Raw genomic sequence first — 27,895 nt, 5'->3', positions numbered from 1 at the left:
ATTGATTGTAGCTGTTGTTTTCGGTGAATTTGTTTTTTTTTTTTTTTTTTTTTTAAAGTTTGTATGAATCTGTTTAGAACAGATCCCAAAAAAAATTGTTTAAAGAATTTTGTTGTTAATTTGATGAAATTTGTTTTTTAAAAAAATTAACTTTGTTTCTAGATAAATGTATTTTATGTATGTCCATTAGGGGGCGCCAATATGTTTATTGGGTTATCTAAAGGCATGGTTGAGTATGGGTTTCTCGCTCTTTCCAATGCTATTGTGGCATTTACAGTGAGTTCTAGTCTTTGGATTCAAAACTACACAGACAACAATGTCTTTTTCACCTGAGAAACAAAACCCAGTTCCTCCATTGAAAAAAACACAAACACCATCGAGCTGGTCAGACCTCTGGCTCAACAACAACAAATCTCTCAACAATGTCGTCTTTGCTATGAAACTCCATTCTCTCTCCAAACCCAAACCCCAACCTCACAACACCCTTTTCTTCGTTCGGTCTATGCTCCTCTCAGATCCAATCTCTCTCCTTTCTGACCAACTTCTCCTCCAAATCCTCTCAAAACTTCCTCAATCTCAGACAAAATCCAATTTCCTAGTTTCCAAACGCTGGTTCAATCTCCAAGGCCATCTCGTTTGTTCCCTGAAGCTTCTAGATTGGAACTTTCTCAGCTTCGGTTGTTTATTTCTTCGATTCCCAAATCTCATCCATGTCGATTTGATTCATGGATGTGTAGTTTCGCCTAAAAACTCGGGTATTTTGTTGACTTGTAATCTTGTTTCTCTTCATATTGATTCCAATGTTTTCCCAAATGGGTTTGTTCTTGAGAATTACATGTCATCAATTGATGAAGTTGATTCTGGTTTGAAATCATTAGCTGGTGGGTACCCAAATTTCAGAAAACTTATGGTTATCAATGCTAGTGAAATTGGGTTGTTGAGTGTTGTTGAGGAGTGTCCTACATTGCAAGAATTAGAATTACATCGGCGTAACGATCAGGTTCTGCACGGTATCATGGCGTTTCAGAATCTTCAGATATTGAAATTGATTGGATTTGTTGATGGGTTTTATGGGTCTTTGGTTTCAGACATTGGTTTGACTATGTTGGCACAAGGGTGTAAGAGATTGGTGAAGCTTGAGCTCAGTGGATGTGAGGGAAGCTATGATGGGATCAAAGCAATTAGGCAGTGCTGCCAAATGCTTGAAGAATTGACTCTGATTAATCATAGGATGGATGGTGGGTGGTTATCAGCTCTTTCATATTGTGAGAATTTGAAAACTTTGAAGTTTCAATCGTGTAAGATAATCAATTGTAGTCCTGGGCTTGGAATTACTGTTGTTTAATTAAGACTTTTGCTTAAATCTATGTTGTGAGGGTGAAACCAAAAAAATTAATTCCATAGGTGATTAATGCATATATGTATTTAAGCATCATTTAGGGGATAGTAAGATGTTAGATAGATTCATAAATGGAGTATACACTAAGTTTTCGATTGGTTTGTCAAACATGTGGATTGGCCATCTCATTTGCAGGCAAGTACACGCAATGCTTGTGATTCTGAGGATAATGATTATGACTCTGATGGTTCAGAAGTGGATAAGAAAGTTGAGGGAGATGAATCTAGTTCTGATGAATCTGATTTCTATTATTCTTCTGAAGATAATGGAGATTCACCAAAAAATAAGCAGAAGTTGGAGCTACCTTCTTCTGATGATTTAGAGGATGATGATTATGATCCTGATGCTCCAGATCTTAGTGATCAGGTTAAACAGGAAAGTTCAAGTTCTGATTTTATATCTGACTCTGAGGATTTTAGTGTTGCATTCAATGATAACATATATCTCTATGTAAATACAAACCTGTGCCTGATGAACTGGTGTATACGTCATCAGACCAGAACAAGCCCTGTGGTGTCTCCAATGGAGAAAGATCTAAAGTTGGTCGGAGAAAAAAACAATCTTTAAATGATGAGTTGTCTTATCTATTAGAGTTAGGTCCTGGCCAAATGGAGTCTGCACCTTTATCAGGAAAGAGACATGTGGAAAGGTTGGATTACAAAAGGCTGCATGTGTAGACACCCCATTTTGACCGATCTTAAGACTCAGACGTCACTAATTGAGCGCTCGGTGATATTGCATATTGTGCTCGTCCAGAAGTTTCAAAGTCCCGGCTACAAGCCTTGCCTCTAGACTTCCGGACTCTTTCGTGCCTTGCCTTGGTTTGCGAACCAGGCTCTGTTTTCTCTGTTTTCTCTTCCCGAAGGGAGGGAGAGGTCTCGTAGATCATCTCTCAGTGGCCGTAGGCTACGTTTCGTGGTCGTAGGCCATTTTTCCCGTTTGGAGCCCGGTTTCCGATTTTTCGGAGCCGACGGCCGTGTGCCTCGGTTCGGGACCACCTAACCACCTCCGTTTGATCCGATTTTTGGTATACACCTTATTTCCTCCCTTTTGAGGAACACTGTGACCCAAGAGACCAACTTCGTGGTTGAATGCCACCTCCGGTGCTTAACAGCCCATTTTTGGGGCCCCGGGCCGCGCGTTTCAGTCCCCCAAACCTCCGTCTTGCATCCGTTTTGGTTCATTTTTGGCGGAGACCTTATTTTCATAGTTAAGAAGCTTGTAGGAGGGTGGGAGGCCAGTAATTGTTCTGAAAAGCCAGCTTTGTTTCTTCATCGCTCTCCGACGCCCGTTTTCCTCACTTGAAAGCCAATGTTGACCACCCTAGGGCCACTTTCTTAAACCCTAAACCCCATATTTGTGTTGTACACACCAGGGAGGCCACCAATATTTGGTGGCCGATTAGTAATTGTGCCTGACCCTTTTGAACCCCTCTAAAAAATGGGTTTTTCTCTCTCCTGGTTCACATTCTTCGGGTTTCAACCACATAGTTGTGTTGTGCACACATGGGAGGCCACCTTTTTGAGGTGGCCGACCAACAATTGTCATTGACCCTTTTGACCCTTGGTCGGCCGGCCATGGGAGGTGGCTGGCCGGCCCCCTGAACCTTCTGAACCTGGCCGGCCATGACCCTCTCACCTGGTTCCTTACAGCTGCACCCTCTGTTTCCCCCCAGATCTTGTATCCGAGGGAGGGTCTTTTGAGGGGGAAATTTGAATTTGATTTTCCCCCCTTTTCTCCACTCCTCTCCTCTATAAAACCAGCCCCTCAGCTCCTTGTTTGAGGGTTACAAAAATTGGTTTTGAGCTCTTGCATTCAATCTCTCTCTCTCTCTCTACTCCAAGCACCAAAACCCCTTAAGTCCTACACCATTTACCCTACACCTCATAGCACAAGGCCTCCATCCCTCATTCTAGAAACTTGAGGCTGCTTTCCAGAGGTGAAGAGCTCCCAAACTTGGCCCAAAAGTTGTTGAAGCTTGGTTCTATAAGGGTGAGTCCCATTTTCCCTCTTTCTTGCCTTGTTTTGCTTTCTATCTAAGCCATACTTGCAAGCTTTTTTGGGCTCCGAACCAAACTGTAAATAGTCATATTTTGAGCCCCTTTTCATGTTTGATCAAGGACCTCCTGCTGTTTGAGGTCTCCTACTACCACTTGCTTCTTTATCTCTCTTTTAGGCCAATTTTTGCATAGTATTTTAGGCTTATTTGTGAGTTTTTTTGGACTTGGTCATAAACTGTAAAATAACTTTTTTTGAGCCCCTCTTCAACATTGTTGAAGGGCTCTCCTCTGTTTGAGGCCTTCTGCTACCACTTGCCTCTTTATCTCTCTTTTAGGCCAATTTTTGCATAGTATTTTAGGCTTATTTGCGAGCTGTTTTGGACTTTTCCATAAACTGTAAAATATCTTTTTTAAGCCCCTATTCAACATTGTTGAAGGGCTCTCCTCTGTTTGAGAACAGCAGCTACCACTTGTCTCTTTACCCCTCTTTTAGGCGCTTTTCTTGCATGATAGTTTGGCCTTATTTGTGATTATTTTTGTGGCTTAATATAAACTGTAAAGTGCCTTTTTTTGAGCCTCTCTTCAACTTTGTTGAAGCGCTCTTTGCCATTTGGGGCCAGCTGCTGTCCCTTTGTGTTTAATCTCTCTTTTAGGGCCATTTTTGCATGATAGTTTAGCCCTATTTGTGTTCATTTTCGAGGCTTGTTATAAGCTGGAAATATGCATGTTTTGAGACTGTCTTGCATCTGTCTTCATACTTCATGATCAAATAATGCATGCTTTGTATAGCTATAAGTCATTCTATGTGCCTAGTTCGAATTTCGAGGTTCATTCCATGTATCGGGTGCCATGTTTCCATGTTTCGGGGATATTTTGTATCATATTTTAGCGCTGAAATTCGCATGTTTGCATACCATATTCCATGCCTTGCCATGCTTTGGTAGAGTGGCATTTGTTGCCTTAGGTTCGGTCTTCGGTTTGCGTGCATGCGTACATGTATTTCGAGAGTCTCATTTTTCATCTCATGGCTACTAATGTGAGTGTGGCTGAGGTCCACTCATGTTGGTGTAAGTCCATTGCGCATTGTGTATGCCATTTCATTTCATAGCATTGCGTATGCTGGGTTGTATGTTAGAGCATTGTGTATGCCTTGTTACATCGTGCATTGTGTATGCCATCTCATAGCATTGTGCATGCTATGTTATATATTAGTTGCATTCATGCATGTCATGCATGTTGCATTGTGCTTGGGAAAGGAGTTAGCCCGAGCACGAGAAACGAGGGACGTTTCATACTTCGAGTGACGGAACGTGTCTCAATTCCCTATCGTCGACATTCCAGATTACCCATGATGGAGTTTAGGCCTTGTTGTGTCCATATGTGCATTCATTTCATATTGAGTCGTGCAAATCGACTCCTCGGCCATCATGCATCGAGATGCGTGATTGGTGGCACGAGGATCGAGGACTACACTCCCTGAAGAGTAGTCATGCATACATCTGTGAAAATACTTTGCCATGCCCCTTTGTTGCTCTCTGTTGCAGCAAATCAGAAATCGGCAGCCTTCTGGAGCTTGGCACGCATTCCAAGAACAATTACAAACAGAGGCAAACCGGGGCATCGCAAGGGATTCTCCGACAAAGGCAACCGGAGCATGCATCATTCATCATCTGGAGCAGATTTGAGGCAGTCCCTGGCTTGCATGCCAATTTATTGCTTTCCTAATTTAATTTGTTAATTAATTAGGATTTTGTACATATTTGGACTGTAATTATTCATTTGGGACTGTATATTATTTATTCGGACCCTCTGCGCGAGGGCAATGTTGTAATAAGTGTGCGTGTGTGTGATGTATGTCTTCCAACCCCACGTCTTTCTCCCTTTTATTTACCCGCATATGATGGTTAGATTAGGGCATGTTTTAATTAGCATACAGTATGATAGCATGTTTGCATTCATTTATCTGTCTTGCATGCACCGGGCTCGGCGCATCATACTAACTGCATTTGTATCTCAATTCCAAGTTGAATACATGTTAGCTGTAGCATTTCATATGTCATGTTTAGAATAGCCGAGCCTGCTATAGTTGCACTTTTGCATGTGTTGCATTAGGCATTTCTGTATAATTAGGATCATGCATGGATTTCTAATTAGCTTCTGTTTTGGCTTGGAGTACTCGGTAAGTTTTATGCTTTAGCATTCTTGCATGCGTGTGAGTGACTGCCATGAATAGCATGCTTACCATGAGGCTATATGCTTATGTGATATAACTGTCTGAATGCCTGTGGGTGAAGGTTGGGTTATTTGAATTGGAACAATTCATCAATTGTGAGTTTTAAGCCCACTAGATAGTGGCAAAATCATGCTTTCTAAGCCCACCCGAGGGTGGCAGATCCACGTCTTAGCCTACTTGCGGGTAGCACCATCAAACCATTTTCAAACAAACAAACATGAAATGTTTTGTTCCAATTCAGGCGATCCAGTCTATACTTGTATGCTGTGCGCATCACATAGTAAATCTAGGCTAATAACCGGAATAAGAACGCATAAAGTTTTCAAAACTAGATATCATGGTTAGTAAAGGCCGATCTTTGATCAGGCGAGCGGGGGTGCTCACGAAGTGACCTTCCCCAATCGTACCCAAGTTCCCGAGCCGAGGCAACTTTGGTGATAACGGACACGTGGCCTTAGGCAACGAGTCAGGGTTTCCTAAATTTTCCCAAAATAAAACATTTAGGTGGCGACTCTGTATCTGGCAAAGCAGTCCATGTTTGGCACTTCTTTCAAAATCTGTTTTCTCAAAACGATTTGCCGGATTTGAACTCTTTGGTTCAGATTAAGAACCGTGACAATTTGAGAGTCCGAACTTGTAGTGAGCCCAAATGAACAGAACGGGACCCATCCTCCCGGGGCGTTCGGGGACGTCTACAGTTTCTGGCGACTCCGCTGGGGATTTAGAGAACTTGACCCGAACTCATGATATCTTGTTTTGACTACAGTTGTGTGTTTCTTTGCATTGCATGTGCATTGGTGCGCCTAGGACATCGTGTTTGCCATCTGTTATTCCTGAACGGTTTGCCGGAGGCTTGTCTTGTCAAGGCATGACCATAAGGCTGACCGGTTATGGGCTCTGCCAGTATGGGAACACAAACCCCGGTTTTACCGGGGCACTCTTTTCGACCATTCGACCTAGTGCATATTCGGAATCCATAGTGACCATTCCAAACTAGGACAGGTTGCTTACCCAATATAGGTTGTTTGAAACCGCTGCGTGCATAGTGAAACCCTAGCTCCTGACAAAAATAGGATAGGGAAACCCTCCCCCAACATAGGGGTGTTTTGGCTCTCAATTATTTGTTATGTGCTATCAGAGTGTGTCTCTACAGGGGTTGCATGTATCAGTTTGAGAGTTTGGGGCATCAGGCCTACGGGCATCAGTCAGTGTTTGAGAATCAGTTATCTACGAGTATCAGATTCAGTCTTTGGGGACAGTAATTCAGGGATAGTAATCAGTGATTGAGGACAGTGTGTATTCAGTTTATCGACCGTGTGTTGTTATGCCCGGTTGTGTTGTGCATTTACTTTAAGTTGATATGCTGTCCGTTTATCTGTTTATTTCCTTATTTCTTTATTTATCTTTTACTAGGGCAGTTTTAGCACAATTGCATCCGACCAAGTAGATATTCCCCAAGCATTCTGGACAAGAGGTTGCCGACTCAATCGATCCGAGGATCTGGTTGACGGACAGCCAGTGTTTCACTCTCTACCCCCAGTTATCAGATGGAGGCCAAGAAAACGCAGTGTATCCGAGCAGAGGTTGCCAGAGCAGTGGATTACCCCATCAGTGGACAGTCAGATTGAGATCCCGATTGTCGCTATAGAAATAGACCTGCCAGTAGTTCAGACAAATCAGGGCAGTATGGCGGCACTGACAGGAGTTGAGGAAATGATGCGTCAGATGCAAGAGACCATGAGAGCCATGCAGCAGGACACTATTCGCCGGGATGAGTTTGCCAAACAACATGCCGAGATCATGGCCCAGCAAGCAGAATTAATTGCCAGGCTGCAACAACAAGCTGGAGCATCTGCTTCACACCCGGTTCCTCCCCCACCGGGAATCCCAACACCCGAAGAGGCACCAAATGTCTAGGCAGATACGGACATACCAACAGGGCCAGCTCCGCTCCCAATTCTGCCCCAGCTATCTACGGCACCTACGCCTGTCAATCAACCGGACTCTCCCTTCGAGTTCGAGGCAGACCATACAACACTGAAATTGAGCAAGCTCGAGAAGCTATTCAAAAAATCACAAGGGGTAAAGGCTATTCCGAATATCAAAGACGGATATACCGATATGGTCGTGACGCTACCGTATAGATTTAAAATGCTGCAGATCGATCGCTTCGACGGGTCTGGGGATCCCATGGTCCACCTCCGGCTATTCTCAGATATACTGCGGCCAATGGGCCTAACTAGACCCCAGAAGCTTTCACTATTTGGCCGGATCCTGTCGGTTGTAGCCGCTATCTGGTATGCAAAGTTGGACGATGATGTCAAGCGGAGTTGGGATGAAATGGTTGAAGCCTTTGTTGCGCAATACTCTTACAACACCCAAATTGAGATTACAACTTGTGATCTCGAAACAACAAGGCAGGAGCCCAAGGAGAGTTTCTCGGATTTCGTAACCCGGTGGAGGGCGAAGGCCTCGATGATGACTTTAAGGCCCACCGATAAAGACCAGATCAGGATGATTGTGCGCAATCTCCAGCCAAAATTGATGCAACAGATGATTGTACTCCCCTTCCCTACTTTTTCAGATCTGCACGAGATGGGGGTACAGATTGAAGATGCAATGAAACAGGGTCTGATCGACCAAGATAGGGAGCAACCAAGGAGGACTTTCAACTGTAACAACAATGCAGGCCCGAGTGGCGCTGCAATTGCAAGAGCTTCAGAGGTGAGCATGGTCACCACCATTCCCCCTGCCCTTCCAAGACCCATGGCAGCCACGCCCTTCTCCGGTGCATTCGGAAGCAACACGCAGACCACCAAATACCAACCCAGAGGCCAAAGAACTTTCACACCCTTATACATGCCCCTGTCCAAAGCTCTAGGGGTATTAATCAGGAAAAAGCATTTGAAGCCCCTGGAGCCGAGGCCACTACCAAATCCACTCCCTCCCTCTTATGACCCAGCAAAATACTGCGTGTATCACCAACAACACGGTCACGACACCGACCGTTGTTTTAGATTGCATCACGAGATCCAGGATCTTATTGACAAGCAGGTGATTGCGCCTCCTGACAAACCCAATGTCACAACCAATCCTCTCCCACCGCATAACCAAGCTCCTCCTCCCAATAGAATCAATTTTATCCAAACTGGGGTCGCATCTTACGATCCTAGTATCTATATCACCCCATCTCACCTACCCAAGCCGGAGGTGCTCCTTCCTGACTGCACCGACTCTTTGTGCATGTTGGACATCTCCACAACCCAACCAGAGTCGACGGTGGTGACCATCGAAGATGGGGTAGGGCAGACTTCAGAAAAGAATGGAATTGTTGAGTCTGGGATTGAACAGTTTGAGAGTTTTGCTGGGGAAGTCTATGATCCGAGTGAGTACATCTTGTCAACAGGCCAGATTGGGCTGGGTATAGAATTACCAGAGAAGGAAGAGCTGTGTGTGATCCTGGGGGATGGATTTGAGCAAGGGGAAAATAATTTGACGGCTGTGGAGGAGGACTTTGCCAACCTACAGTTTTTTGATGACCAAGAATCAAGGGGTACGACAGTCAACTGGTTTGATTATGAGGAATCGGTAGAGGCCACTGGATGGCTGGATGATCAATCGGATGTGGTGGAAGAGTCCCAACTAGAACAGAACCTAGCAGGGGCAGGAATATTAGCTATGGCCGGAAGGGCCGGAAGTCAGATTACATTGCCGGAGAGCGTCGGTACGAAGAATTTTGCTCAGAACAGGAGCATTGTGAATGCAGGGAAAGCTGAACAACAAACTGCGCTAACGCAGGTAGAACAAGAAAAGATTTGGGATTCTGAGAGAATCTGGAAAGCCAAAGTCCATGAGGGGACCGAAAGTGCTGTGTGCACAAAAACAGAAGATGCTGCGGGCATGTGGGCTGAAAGTACTGCGAGTACGATCATACCAGAACCAGACAGGTGTCTGTCGGCGACCGATGGAATGTGGTGGAGGACGATGATTTATGTCTTGCCCACACAGATGAAGATTGGGGAAACCATCAGCCAGACGACACCTGGTATGTCGGAGAGGTCGACCATATGACGAGAAGCGGGCGGTATTTCAAGCCCCAGCACCTGGACCAGCAGAGGCATCTGGGAAGGATAAAGAAGCCGAGAAACAGAAGGAGAAAAAACTTGAAGAGGAGGTTGTACTCAAACAGTTAAAGAAGATACAATCAGACATCTCCATCTGGGGACTGCTTATGGCTTTACGAGTGCACAGACAGGCTGTCCTATCTGCTATGGACAAGGCCAAACTCTCTATAGATACCACACCAGAGCAGCTGGTTGGATTGGTCTTTCCGGGAGGAGGTTCCCCGACACTAACCTTTTCAGATAAAGAACTGTCGCCTGAGGGCACAAATCATAACAAACCCCTTTACATCTCCGTGGAATGTAGAGGCAAGTGGGTGCCAGTGGTTCTTATCGACACGGGATCCTCCATAAATGTATGCCCGTCAAGGACGGCATATGCGATCGGGTTGAAGCCCACGGACTTCGTGCCGACTACTCAAGTGATCAGAGCCTATGATCACACCAGCAGAGGGGTGATGGGGACTGTCAAAATTTAGACCCAAGTTGGTCCAGGACAACACAACATTGAATTCCATGTCTTGGACGTTCCCGCAACCTTCAATCTACTCTTGGGGCGGCCGTGGTTGCACCCAGTGAAGGCAGTCTCTTCCACTTTGCATCAAATGCTGAAGTACCCTCATGGGAAGGGGGTGGCCATTGTTTTCGGGAATTCATCAATCCATCCACCGCCAGAAGTGTCTACACTAGTCTTGGAAATCGAGCACGGCCTGGAGGATGTGTTCTTATCAAGGTTTACTCTGGCTGAGGCCCGGGTTGTGCAGAATATCATGGCCGTTAATGAGGGAGTATATGTCAGTGCTCAATCTGTATACCTCATGAACAAGCTACAACACATCTCCGGGATGGGATTAGGAAGGAGTGGCCGGAAGGGCGTCGCAGCATTGGCCGAAGTGCCACACAACCCTCATACCTTTGGCTTGGGATATCTGCCCACCAAAGAGGACTGGGTAAGGAAGGGAAAGGAAATGGCTGGAAGAGCCAGAGCAAAGCAGGCCGGGAAGCCTTTTGAGCTGATGCATAGGCCCATTCAGGGTACCCTAAACAGACGCTTCGTCCGAGAAGGGGAAGATTTTCCATTTTGTGGCTTCCTAGAGCCATGGCTAAACGTTGAGAGGAAGCGCGTACCAGGTTTCGAGATCTTCTTCGACCTGCAATTATCCGGGGATGACATTGCCAAAGAGCAGACGGACCCATCAGCTGAGGTTGAATAGAGTAAGAAAGTGCAGTCTGAGGACACCGAACTTGAAATGGGGGTAGCACTGGCGTGTCTACTTTCAGATCCTCCAATCGACCAGGAGTGCTTAGGGGATAACTTCTCGGTATGCGTGATCGGGAATGAAACGGCTGCAGGCCCGCCAGCAACTATTTTGGATGCATCTATCGCACCCTCTCTCATTTGGTAGTATGAAGAGGGATTTTTGTCCAGCAGCACCGAGTCAGGTAGTGAGCCGGAATCTGATTCCACCGAGTCTTGTGAATCGGAATCAGGTTCCAGCTCGACTGAGTCTGAGTCTGGTAATCCTTGGGATGATAACCCGGATGCCACAGTCTTGTCCATGTCGTCTTTTTCTTTCTCTTTTGAGTCTATTGTAACCGAAGAATCGGACAATTTGGATGTGCTTAATGAGAATCAAGTAGCTGTGGTTTCTGAGTACTTTTTTGTGCCCTTGATTTATTGCATTAACTCAGACTTTCAAAATTTTGATGAAAACGACGAGGACGAAGTTCCTCCGGTTTTGCAACGCTTAATTGAACAAGAGCAGGAAAGATTTGTTAAACCCCTGGTTGATGAAATCACTACAGTAAATATTGGTACTGAGGAGGACCCGTGGCTGGTCCAGATCGGGTCCACGTTGTCTTCAGAGGAACGCGAGCGCTTAGTCGCTTTATTAAAATATTTCAAAGATGTTTTCGCATGGTCCTACGAAGACATGCCTGGAATCGATCCTGAGATTGTACAGCACCGGATCCCTCTTGACCTCGAGGCCCGACCTGTTAAGCAGAAACTCAGGAGGATCCGCCCCGACTAGGCTCTCAAGATTAAGGAAGAGGTCACCAAGCAAATCGACACAGGCTTCCTGCTGGTATCCGAATACCCGACTTGGTTGGCCAACATCGTCCTAGTGCCGAAGAAGGATGGCAGGATCCGAGTGTGCGTAGATTTCAGGGATTTGAACAGAGCTAGTCTGAAGGACGACTTTCCCTTGCCACATATTGACGAGTTGGTGGATTTCACAGCGGGGCATGCTTTGCTTTCGCTCATGGATGGCTTCTCAGGTTACAATCAGATAGTGATGGCACCAATAGACTGGGAGAAGACTGCTTTCAGCACCCCGTGGGGAACTTACTGCTACAGAGTGATGTCGTTTGGGTTGAAGAATGTTGGGACTACATATCAACGAGTCGCGACTACAATATTGCATGATATGATCTACATAGAGGTTGAGGTGTACGTGGACGACATGATTGTCAAGTCCAAAGAAAGAGAGGGCCACTACACTGCCTTGCAAAAGTTCTTTCAAAGGATCAGAGAATTTTGGTTGCGGCTAAATCCTCAGAAGTGTACGTTCGGTGTTACAGCAGAAAAAATGTTGGGATTTCTGATTACACAAAGGGGCATTGAGGTCGACCCTTCAAAGATCAAGGCCATCTTAGAAATGCCACCACCAAGGACTGAAAAGGAGGTGCGAGGCTTTCTGGGTAAAGTGCAATTCATAAGACGGTTTATCTCAAAATTAACCTTGACTTGTGAACCACTTTTTGGTCTCCTGAAGAAAGGCAAAAAATTCCAATGGGACGGCCGATGCCAAGCTTCTTTTGAACATATCAAGGAATATTTACAGAACCCACCCGTGTTGTCACCGCCAGAGCCGGGGAGACCGTTGATATTGTACCTTTCAGTGACCGAGACCACAATGGGCTGTATGCTCACACAAGAGTCTGAGGACAAGGTGGAGAGAGCCATCTACTATCTGAGCAAGAAGATGCTAGAGCATGAGACTCGCTATACACCATTAGAGAACGCTTGCTTAGCTTTGGTATGGGCTACCAGGAAGCTGCAGCACTACCTGTTAGCTCACTCCGTAATGTTGGTTTCACGACTCGATCCCATCAAATATCTTTTCGAGAAACCGGCACTTACGGGTAGGCTAGCTCGTTGGTTGCTGTTGCTCTCCGAATTTGACCTGAAATAAGTGACACGCAAGTCAGTCAAGGGAAGAGCAGTGGTAGAGTTCTTAGCTGATCATCCAGTGGAAGGAGATGAAGCAGTTGAATACTTATTCCCAAATGAAGCCATTTTGCACATCGACGACGAGTATTGGACGATGTACTTTGATGGAGCGTCAAATCAGTACGGGTATGGGATATGAGTGTTGTTGATAGCACCCGACAATTCCCGTATCCCTCTAGCCTTCAAACTCCGGTTCAAGGTCTCGAACAACGAAGCAGAATATGAGGCATGCATTGCCGGTCTAGAAGCAGCCCTGGAACTAAGAGCAAGACGGTTGGACGTCATCGGGGATTCAAACCTTGTTGTGTCTCAAGCAAAAGGAGACTGGAAAGTCAAAGAAGAAAAGATGATGATGTATCACCAGACCTTGGACTTGTTAATTCCTCGGTTTGAAAAGCTAAACTTTGCTCATCTTCCAAGAGAGAACAACAGGTTCGTAGATTCTTTAGCAACTCTATCTTCCATGATAGACATCCCATTTGGAGTCCGGATGCGTCCAGTCATCATTGACCATAAATTTGCGCCAGCCTATGAGTCGATTGCTGCTATAGATGAGGTTCAGGACGAAAACCCCTGGTATTATGACATTTGGAATTTCTTGGAAAATGAAGCATATCCGCCAGGGGTAAATGCCAAGGATAAAAGGGAAATTAGAAGAATGGCCGTTCAGTTCATCATCTGTGGGGGTAAGCTGTATAAGAGAGGTCATCTGGGAATGCATAAGCTGTGTGTTGAAGCCGAGAAATCGAAGCGCCTGATGGAGGCCATCCATGGAGGAGAATGCGGTGCGCATATGAACGGAGTAATGCTAGCACGAAAGATCCTCAGACAGGGTTTCTACTGGTTCACCATGGAGGAGGATTGTATCGGTTTTTTCCGGCGATGCCACAAATGTCAGATCCATGCAAATCGCATGAATATCCCGCCGTCGAAGCTGTACAACATGACTTCGCCATGGCCATTTTCAGTTTGGGGAATCGATGTGATCGGGGCTGTCACTCCGAAGGGGTCGAATGGGCAGGAGTTCATCCTGGTCGCGATAGATTATTTCACGAAGTGGGTCGAGGCCCAATCGTATGCGGTGTTAAAGGCATGCACGTTGCAAAATTTATCAGAAACAACATCATTTGCCGCTACGGGGTCCCAAACGAGGTCATTTTAGATAATGGTTCCCACTTTAAGAAGGAAGTGATTGACTTGTTAGAAAAATACAACGTGGCTTTCCATAAGTCAGCCACATACCGGCCGCAAACCAACGGAGCGGTCGAGGCCGCCAACAAGAATATCAAACACATACTGTAGAAGATGGTGAAAACCTACCGGGATTGGCCAGATAAGCTGCCATTTGCTCTGTGGGGCTACAGGACTTTAATTAGAACTTCTACCGGAGCGACTCCGTATTCATTGGTTTATGGGATGGAGGCCGTTCTACCTATCGAGATTGAGGTTCCGTCATTGCGAGTGTTGGCTGAGTGTCAAATAGCCGAAGCAGATTGGCAGCAGAGCAGGTTTGAGGAACTCATGCTCTTTGATGAGAGAAGACTGAAAGCACTGTACCATGTTCAAGGTTATCAGCGCAGAATTGCCCGGGCTTTCAACAAGAAAGTTAAGTCCAGGAATCTAAAGGAAGGAGATTTGGTACTCAAGGACAACCGAGCTCCCATCCACGACCCAAGGGGCAAGTTCAGACCCAATTGGACTGGTCCCTAAATCATCAAGTCTATCTGGTCTGGTGGAGCTGTGGTTCTGATGGACCTAGATGGCCTAGAATTTTCACAACTGATCAACATGGACAAGTTGAAGAAATATTATCCCTGAGAGGCTCGCTAGGCCAAAAACCCGAAAGGGCGACCTAGGCAAAAGTTAGAGCATAAAAAAATTGGAAAACATAAAAACTGAGCTCGTAAGGTTGAAAACCCACAAAGGGCGGCCTTGGCAAAAGTTAGAGCGTAAAAGGAGAGTGAAAATACTCGAGTGAACCTAAGCCTGAACTAAGTAAGGCTTGATTCCCATTTTTGGGATACGTAGGCAACTTCATCCTGAAGTTCAGCCATAAACTTTTCCCCGATCAACTTTGTCCATTTGATCATCTCAGTCATCTTTGTCTATCAGCATTTAAGGGCTTCCATTGGAATCTCTGGTGCAGTGCTATTCAGACTAGGGGCAACTTTCCGTTGCCATGCAGTGCCACGGTACTCTTCAGACTAGGGGCAACTTTCCAGTTGTAGAGATCCGGGGTTGTGCATCTCAGTGACAGATCTCAGGCGTGTCCAGTTCTAATCCATATCGAAAATGGTTTTGAAAAGTTTTAATAAAAGTTAACTTTGTTCAAATTAATCTTTCTACAACTAAGACCATTTTTGGACCAAAGCGGAAAATTTTAAGTACCACAACCTCCAATTTCATTGAATTCAATACAGAGTTCTCCTGCTCTTGCATACAATCAAAGTTGCTTTTTATTACATTCATAAAGAAAACTTGAAAGTATAATAAAGTAATAAATCCGGGCATAGTCAAGTCAGGTGTCCCTGCGCCCCCTCCCAGAGCTGGTCGAAGCTTCTGATACCGAGCTGGGCCCAATCTGTGCATTTTCATTGAGCCAATCCAAGCACTCGTCAGACAAAGTATAACTGAAAGTGGGAGTGGGGGCCAGGAGTTCTCTCGTCCTCCATGCTGTGGCATATCGGGCAAGTTGTGCACCTCGAACTGGGAAGGCAGCCGGATACTCTATCCCCTCTGGTGGGCAAGTCTGATCATGACCAAACTGGCGTTGGAACTGGAACGAAAAGTAGAATACACAGTGAGTCAGACCAACCAACTGGATCCCGGTCTGCCAGAACATACTATAGCTCATTGCCGGGAGATTGAGCCAAGGGCAGCACCAGGCGATGCGATCTGCAGACAAATTGCACATCCAGTTGAACCACCATCCCTCATCAAGAGCATCAACTAGGCATTGTCGAAAGAAGTAGCTGCGAGCTGAGTAGGCTGGGCCAGAGTCCACAACTTGCAATTTATCCATCAACCATACCTGGGGAGGGATGAAAAATGAGAGAATAAAGAATAGAGAGATGTACGATGAGAGAAAAGTAAGACAAGGGTTTTGTGAGAAAAACCGAGCCTGAGGACCGAGGGATGTGAGTATTACATATATAAGATTGGGTGGGAAACATTACCTGCAGCAGTAGTGGACTCCCCGCAAATCTGGTCGTCTCCCGGCGATGGAAAACATCTAAGCCCATCAGCGTCTTAGCCAGTGTCATCGCAATACAACTCTTTCCATCCTTCAAACCTTGAGCAACTTCAATCAGGCAAATGCTAGATCCGCCAAAGCCCGACGCAAGCAGAAAGTGAGATAGCATACACAAACAAAGGGCATGTTGTCAGAAACCTTGCCAATGATGGTCGCCACGGTCACCGGCGTCAGAAAAGCAATAAATCAATCCGAGGATGTCCAGTTCCCCATTACAGGTCAGAGACCGAGCGTCATGCGTGGTGAGTCCACACATCCACCCTAAAGCTTGGGCGTGACCAAAGCGAAACTAAGGCAAGATCTCTTCACAACTTTTGGATTCCATCAAAGCTTAAAAATCTTCGAAAGTTGGACATACCTCTTGCCCGCCAAAGCTAAAGACATGTGTTACCGGGTTCCAAAACCTTGATGCGGCATGAAGGAAGGGAAGGTGTACCGGAGTACGGCTCAGTGCGAATAGTGCATTCAAGCCAAAGCCCCGGAAGTTCAACTTTTCCGAGCCGTCTAAAGAAGCAATCCAAGCTGTGAGATTTTCGACGAGAAACGCTTCCATTTTGGTGCAAAACTGAGATGAAATGAATGAGCCATGGAGCTAGGACTTTCAAAGAGGATAAGGCACTGTTCGGGGGGACACGTGTCGAAAATTTGGTGGTGGCTGGGCTAAGTGGCCGGCCGGCCACCTTTTCTAGCAGGCCGGCCACCTTTCCCTCCCTCAAATGCAAAAAGTTGGTCGACCAGCTCCCCAAAGTGGCCGGCCATGCTGCAATCTGCGTATTTGGCCCTGTTTTACTCTCCAGAAGAAAGTTCCTAGCATTTCCATGCATCAGGAGTGTCAAAAGCCTCAATTTCTCTCTGTTTCGGATGCGTTCCGTCGCCCAAATCATCCGAAATACACTTTGTTTATAGAGTTGTTGTTAAATCTTGCTTATCGTGTTGTTGTTTTGCTTATCGAGTTGTTGTTTTGTTGGTCGAGCTGTTTCATTTACCGAGTCTTGTTTAATCGAGTCGCCGAGTCTTGAGCATTTGAGTTGTTACTCTTTGTTTATCAATTTTGTTGTGTTTTGCTTATCGAGTTGTAAACTTGCTGAGGTTTTTCGTTGTTTCTCAGTAAGATTAGGTTGTTTAGTTTGTCGTGTCGGTTCGCTACCTGACTTGGCACATACACAATGCACATTTACCGTTCAATCTCTTTACTTGCAAAATGATGCGATGCGATGCTGAGAACATAAAGTACAACACTTTTTCAAAAAAACTGTTTCATTCCATCATGTTTCCTTTGTTACAACATTCTACAGCAAAGGAACAAGTTTTACAGAAAATAAAACTACCTAATAATGTACAATGTGCTACAACTACTAGTAAAAAAGATAAATAAAGCAGGAAACGGCTGCACCAATGCTCTCAAGAGCAGGAATAAGAGGCCCTCTTCGTCCTCTTCTACGGAACAGGCTCTGCACCACCGGCACCATCTGAGTCGGAACTGTCATCCTTAGGATCCTCCTCAGCCTCCTCTCCACTCCTGGAACCAGGGTCGGAACCCTCCTCTCTGTCAGCAGAGGTCTCTGACTGACGATCTGTAGCCTCCTCCTCGTCCTCGTCCTCATCGGGCTCCTCTTCTACGATGTGTGCCCTGCGTCTGTGGGACGACTCCCCTCTCCCGGCCCTGCAAGAATACTGAGATGGCCCGGCTCCCCGAGAAGGTCGAGATGGCCTGGTCTGTGGCGGATATGCTGGAGGCATCTGAAAATAAAAAGTGCAATTTGAATACATCAGCTCAAAATGTGTGTATCAAATACAGATGCAAGCAAACTACATGAAATGAGGGTGCATGCAGATACAGTATATGAATGTGGTGTATCAGATGTGCTCTACACATACAATTAATCAAAGCAATAAAATGTTCAAGGTCAACATGTCGTCAGAAGTACGATAAATGTGAGAAAACTAAAGAGTACCTGAAAACCCATGATGGACAACTGTGCCTCTCTCCGCAAGACCATGCCCTCGAGTGAGGCCACCAATCCGATCACCCCTTCCATGTACTCTCTGGGTGGCTGCAGATACAAGCTCAAATCATCAATAAATAAATGAGTGTCTAAGTATTTGAATGATAGATGAAAAACAGTAGGGCATACCGGCGGTGAGTCGGGATCAATGACATATCGATGATCAGGCATGGGAGGCTCTATCGGAATCGGGTAGGAGGTCCCGTATCGCCATCCTGTCAACTCGGTCGGCATGTCTGGCCATCCAGCATGATGATGAGTCGGAGGAATCGGGGGGACCAGTCCAACCCCTCTTCTTGGTGTGCCAGCCCTGCTAGTAGAAGGGGCGCCTGCAGCCCGAGCTCGACTCAAAAACGGCATGTCAGTAAACCTCCTCGAGGGAGTACGGACACCTGTCAACGGAGGCATCAAGTAGGTGTGACGGTAGGTCGCGTACTCCCCGTCCTCTATATGCAGCAGTGCATCAGTGCCCAGCCTAGCGTCAATGACACCCTGGGAAGTAAGCCTATTAGCGAGCTGCATATCGTCCGGAGGTGCTGAGGGAACACTCGGCTCAGGAAAGCCCATAGTCTGACGAAGGAAGCGTTCCCCCAGGAACCAAGCCTTACCAATTAGCCACTCGAACAAAATCCTATACCGGGAAGAGCCCCATCCTCCGGCAAACTGAAATCGAAGGTCCCCACCCAAAGGCAACCAAGGCTGCTAGGTAGTCTGTGGGTAACCAATGCATAGGCTGATCAGAAATCGTAGATGCACGAAATAAACCAAAGATGAAAACATTGGGAATTGGGAGTTTTGGATTACCCTTGACAGCCGCACCGTGTCGAAGTACTGCCGTAGGTAGAGAAAAGTCTCCCGAGGTCGCGGCCGGTACTGGCCCTCGAAAACAAGCGAGTAAGGGGTCATAAGAGGCGCCTCCACCTCCAGCTCTGGCGCTAGTACGGGAAAATATGCGAAAACCCATAACTGCGGAAAACGGGGCAGAAGCCATCAGAATACAGAATGCTGAGTGCAGGATGTCAGGACAGAGTATAAAGTGTGCTGTGTGTGCAATATACATACATTGAAAAGTAGAAATGTAAATCAAGAGGGCAGAAGGTACCTCCTAGGCTCTCCAGTAGCCGCCAACTATGTTCCCCCGTCCGCGGGAGGTCGCGCTCATATAGCAGTAAAGGGTAGCCAAGCTGGCACCACCCCAATCATACCGACTAACCTGTGTGAGGTCTGCCAGGGCACCCAGTAGATATAGCCTAACGGTGTTCCCCCTGTCGGAGAACAGAGTGGTCCCGAAGAGAAGCATCAGAAACCCGCGGGCGTACTGTGTAATCTCTTCCAGAGTCTCGGGCTCAGCATGCCTAAAATGTGAAGAAAACCAAGTGTACCAGACTCGGCCTGAGGATCGGTCGACCGGTGGACGAGCTCCCAGTAAGTAGATCCAAGCGGCCTCCCACTGGCCCATATCCTCGTCATATGGGATCGCCCAGCCTCCCGCGTCAAGGCCGGTCAATACGGCAAAGTCAAATGGGGTCATGGTCATATCCCCGGCAGATGAGAAATGAAAAGAGTTGGTGGTGTCCCACCACCTCTCCACCATGGCGCCCATCAACGTCCTGCTAGCTGGATAACGAGATATCCCGGCACAAAAGGGCCCGAATCCTGCTAGATCAACCCAATCGCGGACGGCCTCTGCGAGCTCCGCGTACCAATCTCTCGTAACAATAGAGCCATATCCCCGTGTAACACGGGAGGACACCTGCATTCACGGTGAATACATATATTCAGTTTCAGAATGAAATAAACAAGCTGCGTACAAATGAGATATACAAGCTACGTGCAAATGAAATGTATAAGCTCTATGAAAAATCAAATCAGAATTCAAGTGTTTGGGCTGTGTGTTCTACTCTCAATAAGTGTGTGCTGTGTGTTCACCTCAACAATGGGCCGCGTGTTCAGAAATTCAGAGTTTGGGCTGTGTGTTCCACTCTCAACAAGTGTGTACTATGTGTTCACCTCAACAATGGGCTGCGTGTTCAGAAATTCAGAGTTTGGACTGTGTGTTCACCTCAACAATGGGCTGCGTGTTCAGAAATTCAGAGTTTGGGCAGTGTGTTCTACTCTCAACAAGTGTGGGCTGTGTGTTCACCTTCAACTTAGGTTGCGTGTTCAGAAATTCAGAGTTTGGGCTGTGTGTTCTACTCTCAACAAGTGTGTGCTGTGTGCTCACCTTCAACTTGGGCTGCGTGTTCAGAAATTCGGAGTTTGGGCTGTGTGTTCTACTCTCAACAAGTGTGGGCTGTGTGTTTACCTTCAACTTGGGCTGCGTGTTCAGAAATTCAGAGTTTGGGCTGTGTGTTCTACTCTCAACAAGTGTGTGTTGTGTGCTCACCTTCAACTTGGGCTGCGTGTTCAGAAATTCGGAGTTTGGGCTGTGTGTTCTACTCTCAACAAGTGTGTGCTGCATGTTCACCTTCAACTTGGGCCGCGTGTTCAGAAATTCAGAGTTTGGGCTGTGTGTTCAACTGTCAACATATATGTGTGCTGTGTGTTCACCATCAGGTTATGGGCTACATGATCAGAAATTCAAGCGTTCAAAACGCAAACAGAATACTGTATCATGGGCTAAGCGTCAGAACAAACTACGTGCTAAAAACGAGCAGATATGCATTGCAAGAGGCATGAAACGTACAAAAATGCGGAATAGGTTGTAGAAATGCAAAAAAGGCAAAATAAATACCTCTCGTGCCTCATGAGAGAGGTGAGACTCCAGCTCTCGCAAAAGCAGATCCCTATGCGCTCGATCATCAAAATCAGTGAAGTGATAAAAAATAGCCGCAGAAGGATATGTGCTCGAGGGGCGTACCTCTCGGGTATGAAAGGTCGAACCCTCGGAGGCAGAGCCATAATATCGGGATCATCCCCGGCACCCGGAGGACCTCCACCGTGAGGAAAATGACCGGCCATTTCAGAAAATCTGCAAAAGGAGCAAAAATGAGCAAAATGAGCCAAAATTGGAAAAAAGTCAACAAAAGTCAACTCTCGGGAAATGAAAAAGTCAACAAAAGTCAACCCCCAAGGAAATCTTCCAAATGTTGAGACAAACTTACCTCAAGTGGTGAAAATGAGAAAAGAAGCACCGAAATCAAAATTTAATCGGCCCAAAGTGATGAAAACTGAAAGATTTCGCAAAAACAACTTGCGTGGGGCGTTGGAAAACGCGTATAGAGCTCAGATCTGAAGAGGAAAATGGTCTAGGAAGGTAGAGAAGGTGTTTTCGGAGCTGGAGTTGTGAGGAATGAGGCTTTGCTCGAGTGTATTTAAAGAAATGAGAGCAAAATGACCGAACTGCCCCAGATTTGGGCTAGGGGGTCGGCCGACCACCTTTTGTGGCAGGCCGACCACCCCCTTTGCAAAATGTTGGTCGGTGGCCTCTCCCTGGGACGAGACCTGGTCGGTGGTGTTCCCCAAGTGCCCACCAAGCTCTCTGCAAATTTTGGGAAGGATTGGAGTCCCCGGGACCTGAAAAAGTACAAGAGAAGTGCACTTTCCGTCGCGAAATCGCTCTACCGGAACTTCAACTCCAACTTTTGATGCGTTTTTCATCGTTACTCATCAAAAGTGAGATGTATCCTTTTCGAACATGTTGCGACCCCTCCGGGAGGTAACCCGGAGGTCGCAATTGAGTCACCCTCATCGAAAACTCGCATTTCTTTGCTCGTCGTTTTACGAATTCACATTTATTCTGCATTGTTATGCACGTCACTTGCATTCTCATGCACACCACTCATACTATTGTGCACGTTTCACAGGTGTTGTCAAATCCTCGTGCTTAACCCACGTTGTCCCGCGCGTTACTCCTCGCATTGCGATGCACCTTTCTATCGACGCTGCGATTGTCTGCATTCAATATCGCTTTGAACATGTGTTGCTGATTATGTTGTGCTTGTCGAGTTTCTTTCTTTTGCAGGCACGATATTGTATGTACGGTTCATTTGAGGCTGGTGCGACCAAATGAACCGCGCAGGTATTGTATCTTCTCCGTGTGAGATGTGGCGAGAATTGAATAATTCTCCGCATTCTTAACTGCATGAAATGTAGTTGTTGCTTTGCATTCTTGCTTAAAACTGTTACATCTATTGTGAATATGTGCTTCATTACAGCTTGCTGCATTTGCATGATCATTGAGATACCTTCGGTTTCTTGCATTGTCGGTTGCATTTTACCCCTGCCTGCGGGCGCATCTTTGTTTGTCTTGCCTGTTTGTCTAAGTCTTCGGCCTTGTCAAAAATGGGTCATCTCTGGGCATTGACATTCACTCCCGTCACTTATGACTTCCGAGTTCTGTCAAAGAGGGGCAACTGTAGACACTCCATTTTTGACCGACCTTAAGACTCAGACGTCACTGATTGAGCGCTCGGTGATATTGCATATTGTGCTCGTCCAGAAGTTTCAAAGTCCTGGTTGCAAGCCTTGCCTCTGGACTTCCGGACTCTTTCGTGCCTTACCTCGGTTTGCGAACCAGGCTCTGTTTTCTCTGTTTTCTCTTCCCGAAGGGAGGGAGAGGTCTCGTAGATCATCTCTCAGTGGCCGTAGGCTACGTTTCGTGGTCATAGGCCATTTTTCCCGTTTGGAGCCCGGTTTCTGGTTTTTCGGAGCCGACGGCCGTGTGCCTCAGTTCGGGACCACCTAACCACCTCCGTTTGCTCTGATTTTTGGTATACACCTTATTTCCTCCCTTTTGAGGAACACTGTGGCCTGAGAGACCAACTTCGTGGTCGAATGCCACCTCCGGTGCTTAACAGCCCATTTTCAGGGTTACGGGCCGCGCGTTTCGGTCCCCCGAACCTCCGTCTTGCATCCATTTTGGTTCATTTTTGGTGGAGACCTTATTTTCATAGTTAGGAAGCTTGTAGGAGGGTGGGAGGCCAGCAATTGTTCTGAAAAGTTAGCTTTGTTTCTTCATCGCTCTTTGACGCCCGTTTTCCTCACTTGAAAGCCAATGTTGACCACCCCAGGGCCACTTTCTTGAACCCTAAACCCCATATTTGTGTTGTACACACTTGGGAGGCCACCAATATTTGGTGGCCGACCAGTAATTGTGCCTGACCCTTTTGAACCCCTCTAAAAAATGGGTTTTTCTCTCCTCTGGTTCACATTCTTCGGGTTTCAACCACATAGTTGTGTTGTGCACACATGGGAGGCCACCTTTTTGAGGTGGCCGACCAACAATTGTCATTGACCCTTTTGACCCTTGGTCGGCCGGCCATGGGAGGTGGCCGGCCGGCCCCCTGAACCTTCTGAACCTGGCCGGCCATGACCCTCTCACCTGGTTCCTTACAGCTGCACCCTCTGTTTCCCCTCAGATCCTGTATCCGAGAAGGGGTCTTTTGGGGGGGAAATTTGAATTTGATTTTCCCCCCTTTTCTCCACTCCTCTCCTCTATAAAACCAGCCCCTCAGCTTCTCGTTTGAGGGTTACAAAAATTGGTTTTGAGCTCTTGCATTCAATCTCTCTCTCTCTCTCTACTCCAAGCACCAAAACCCCTTAAGTCCTACACCATTTACCCTACATCTCATAGCACAGGGCCTCCATCCCTCATTCCAGAAACTTGAGGCTGCTTTCCAGAGGTGAAGAGCTCCCAAACGTGGCCCAAAAGTTGTTGAAGCGTGGTTCTACAAGGGTGAGTCCCATTTTCCCTCTTTCTTGCCTTGTTTTTCTTTCTATCTAAGCCATACTTGCACGCTTTTTTGGGCTCTGAACCAAACTGTAAATAGTCATATTTTGAGCCCCTTTTCATGTTTGATCAAGGACCTCCTGCTGTTTGAGGTCTCCTACTACCACTTGCCTCTTTATCTCTCTTTTAGGCCAATTTTTGCATAGTATTTTAGGCTTATTTGTGAGTTGTTTTGGACTTGGTCATAAACTGTAAAATAACTTTTTTTAAGCCCCTCTTCAACATTGTTGAAGGGCTCTCCTCTGTTTGAGGCCTCTTGCTACCACTTGCCTCTTTATCTCTCTTTTAGGCCAATTTTTGCATAGTATTTTAGGCTTATTTGCGAGGTGTTTTGGACTTTTCCATAAACTGTGAAATATCTTGTTTTGAGCCCCTATTCAACATTGTTGAAGGGCTCTCCTAGGTTTGAGAATAGAAGCTACCACTTGTCTCTTTAACCCTCTTTTAGGCCCTTTTCTTGCATGATAGTTTGGCCTTATTTTTGATTATTTTCGTGGCTTGATGTAAACTATAAAGTGCCTTGTTTTGAGCCTCTCTCAAACTTTGTTGAAGGGATCTTTTCCATTTGGGGCCAGCTGCTGTCCCTTTGTGTTTAATCTCTCTTTTAGGGCCATTTTTGCATGATAGATTAGCCCTATTTGTGTTCATTTTCGAGGATTGTTATAAACTGAAAATATGCATTTTTTGGGACTGTCTTGCATCTTTCTTCATGCTTCATGATCAAATAATGCATGCTTTGTATAGCTGTAAGTCATTCCATGTGCCTAATTCGAATTTCGGGGTTCATTCCATGTATCGGGTGCCATGTTTCCATGTTTCGGGGCTGTTTTGTATCATATTTCAGCGCTGAAAATTTCATGTTTGCATACCATATTCCATGCCTTGCCATGCTTTGGTAGAGTGGCATTTGTTGCCTTAGGTTCAGTCCTCGGTTTGCGTGCATGCGTACATGTATTTCGAGAGTCTCATTTTTCATCTCATGGCTACTGATGTGAGTGTGGCTGAGGTCCACTCATGTTGGTGTAAGTCCATTGCGCATTGTGTATGCCATTTCATTTCATAGCATTGCGTATGCTGGGTTGTATGTTAGAGCATTGTGTATGCCTTGTTACATCGTGCATTGTGTATGCCATCTCATAGCATTGTGCATGCTAGGTTGTATATTAGTTGCATTCATGCATGTCATGCGTGTTGCATTGTGCTTGGGATAGGAGTTAGCCCGAGCACGGGAAACGAGGGACGTTTCATACTTCGAGTGACGGAACGTGTCTCAATTCCCTGTCGCTGACATTCCGGATTACCCATGATGGAGTTTAGGCCTTGTTGTGTCCATATGTGCATTCATTTCATATTGAGTCATACAAATCGACTCCTCGGCCATCATGCATTGAGATACGTGATTGGTGGCACGAGGATCGAGGACTACACTCCCTGAAGAGTAGTCATGCATACATATGTGAAAATACTTTACCATGCCCCTTTGTTGCCTCTGTTGCAGCAAATCAGAAATCAGCAGCCTTCCGGAGCTTGGCACGCATTCCAAGAACAATTGCAAACAGAGGCAAACCGGGGCATCGCAAGGGATTCTCCGACAAAGGCAACCGGAGCATGCATCATTCATCATCTGGAGCAGATTTGAGGCAGTCCCTGGCTTGCATGCTAATTTATTGCTTTCCTAATTTAATTTGTTAATTAATTAGGGTTTTGTACATATTTGGACTGTAATTATTCATTTGGGACTGTATATTATTTATTCGGACCCTCTGCGCGAGGGCAATGTTGTAATAAATGTGCGTGTGTGTGATGTATGTCTTCCAACCCCACGTCTTTCTCCCTTTTATTTACCCGCTTATGATGGTTAGATTAGGGCATGTTTCAATTAGCATACAGTATGATAGCATGTTTGCATTCATTCATCTGTCTTGCATGCACCGGGCTCGGCGCATCACACTAACTGCATTTGTATCTCAATTCCAAATTGAATACATGTTAGCTGTAGCATTTCATATGTCATGTTTAGAATAGCCGAGCCTGCTATAGTTGCACTCTTGCATGTGTTGCATTAGGCATTTCTGTATAAGTAGGATCATGCATGGATTTCTAATTAGCTTCTGTTTTGGCTTGGAGTACTCGGTAAGTTTTATGCTTTAGCATCCTTGCATGCGTGTGAGTGACTGCCATGAATAGCATGCTTACCATGAGGCTATATGCTTATGTGATATAACTGCCTGAATGCCTGTGGGTGAAGGTTGGGTTATTTGGATTGGAACAATTCATCAATTGTGAGTTTTAAGCCCACTAGATAGTGGCAAAATCATGTTTTCTAAGCCCACCTGAGGGTGGCAAATCCACATCTTAGCCTACTTGCGGGTAGCACCATCAAACCATTTTCAAATAAACAAACATGAAATGTTTTGTTCCAATTCAGGCGATCCAGTCTATACTTGTATGCTGTTCGCATCACATAGTAAATCTAGGCTAATAACCGGAATAAGAACGCATAAAGTTTTCAAAACTAGATATCATGGTTAGTAGAGGTCGATCTTTGATCGGGCGAGCGGGGTTGCTCACGAAGTGACCTTCCCCAATCGTACCCAAGTTCCCGAGCCGAGGCAACTTTGGTGATGACGGACACGTGGCCTTAGGCAACGAGTCAGGGTTTCCTAAATCTCCCCAAAATAAAACATTTAGGTGGCGACTCTGTATCTAGCAAAGCAGTCCATGTTTGGCACTTCTTTCAAAATCTGTTTTCTCAAAACGATTTGCCGGATTTGGACTCTTTGGTTCAGATTAAGAACCATGACAATTTGAGAGTCTGAACTTGTAGTGAGCCCAAATGAACAGAACGGGACCCATCCTCCCGGGGCATTCGGGGACGTCTACAGTTTCTGGCGACTCCGCTGGGGATTTAGAGAACTTGACCCGAACTCATGATATCTTGTTTTGACTACACTTGTGTGTTTCGTTGCATTGCATGTGCATTGGTGCGCCTAGGACACCGTGTTTGCCATCTGCTATTCCTGAATGGTTTGCCGGAGGCTTGTCTTGTGAAGGCAGCAGAACACCGGTATTACCTCCACCCAGGCCGAGCAAACAGATGGCCGACATGCAGTTCCACCACCACCAGTACCACAAGTGCCTCCGCAGACAGCTTTGTATGGAGATGACACAATGACCTTGATCAGAGAATTTAAGAAGATGAAACCGCCAAAGTTCCATGGAGGTATAGAACCGATGAAGGCTGAAGCATGGATTCTTGAGATGGAGAAGTTGTTCGAGGTTTTTCCCAGCACCGACGCTCAGAAGGTGTCACTAGCAGCATTTACATTGGAAGACGATGCCCGTAGATGGTGGATGATGATTCGAGAAGGCAACCCAGACTTGACTTGGGCCAGATTTCTGGAGCTGTTCTATGACAAGCACTTTCCACTCAGTGTCCGAGATCGCAAGACTACAAAATTCCAGATGTTGACACAGGGTGGCAAAACAGTGGCAGAGTATGATCGTGCGTTCACTGAGTTGGCAAGGTATGCACCTCGCATGGTCGGCAACGAATACATGAAAGCTAGGAAGTTTGAGAGTGGACTTCGAGGGCCGATACAAGATCAGGTTAATTTACTCGACATGCCGACGTATGCTGGAGTATTAGATAAAGCCCTCCTTGCAGAAGCCAACCTGAACAGAAGTCAAAATTCGGGGAAGAGTTAGAGGAAGAGGCAGACCTACGACAGTCACGAAGAAGAGGCAGACCCGAATGATGTCGAGGAGGGGACAGAGGAGGATAGTCCTAACAGCACGAATCAGGAAGGTGGCACCAGGCCGACATGTGCGAGTTGTGGGAAGCGACATTTTGGGGTTTGTCTTCGGGCGACTGGAGCATGTTTCGAATGCGGAGAGAGAGGTCACCGTATTAAGGA

General features: G+C 46.2%; 1 pseudogene; it reads left to right on the top strand.

The window, feature by feature from the left end:
• The first annotated feature begins 316 nt into the window (after positions 1–316).
• Positions 317–27,686, top strand: LOC114265090 (F-box protein At5g07670 pseudogene; annotated as a pseudogene).
• The last annotated feature ends 209 nt before the right edge of the window (positions 27,687–27,895 follow it).

This window comes from Camellia sinensis, chromosome 5 (genome assembly GCF_055761805.1).
Source record: "Camellia sinensis isolate YWXY chromosome 5, ASM5576180v1, whole genome shotgun sequence".
Taxonomy (NCBI): Eukaryota; Viridiplantae; Streptophyta; class Magnoliopsida; order Ericales; family Theaceae; genus Camellia; species Camellia sinensis.
Note: the sequence above shows the minus strand (reverse complement) of the source record. Positions and strands in the feature narration are given on the sequence as shown.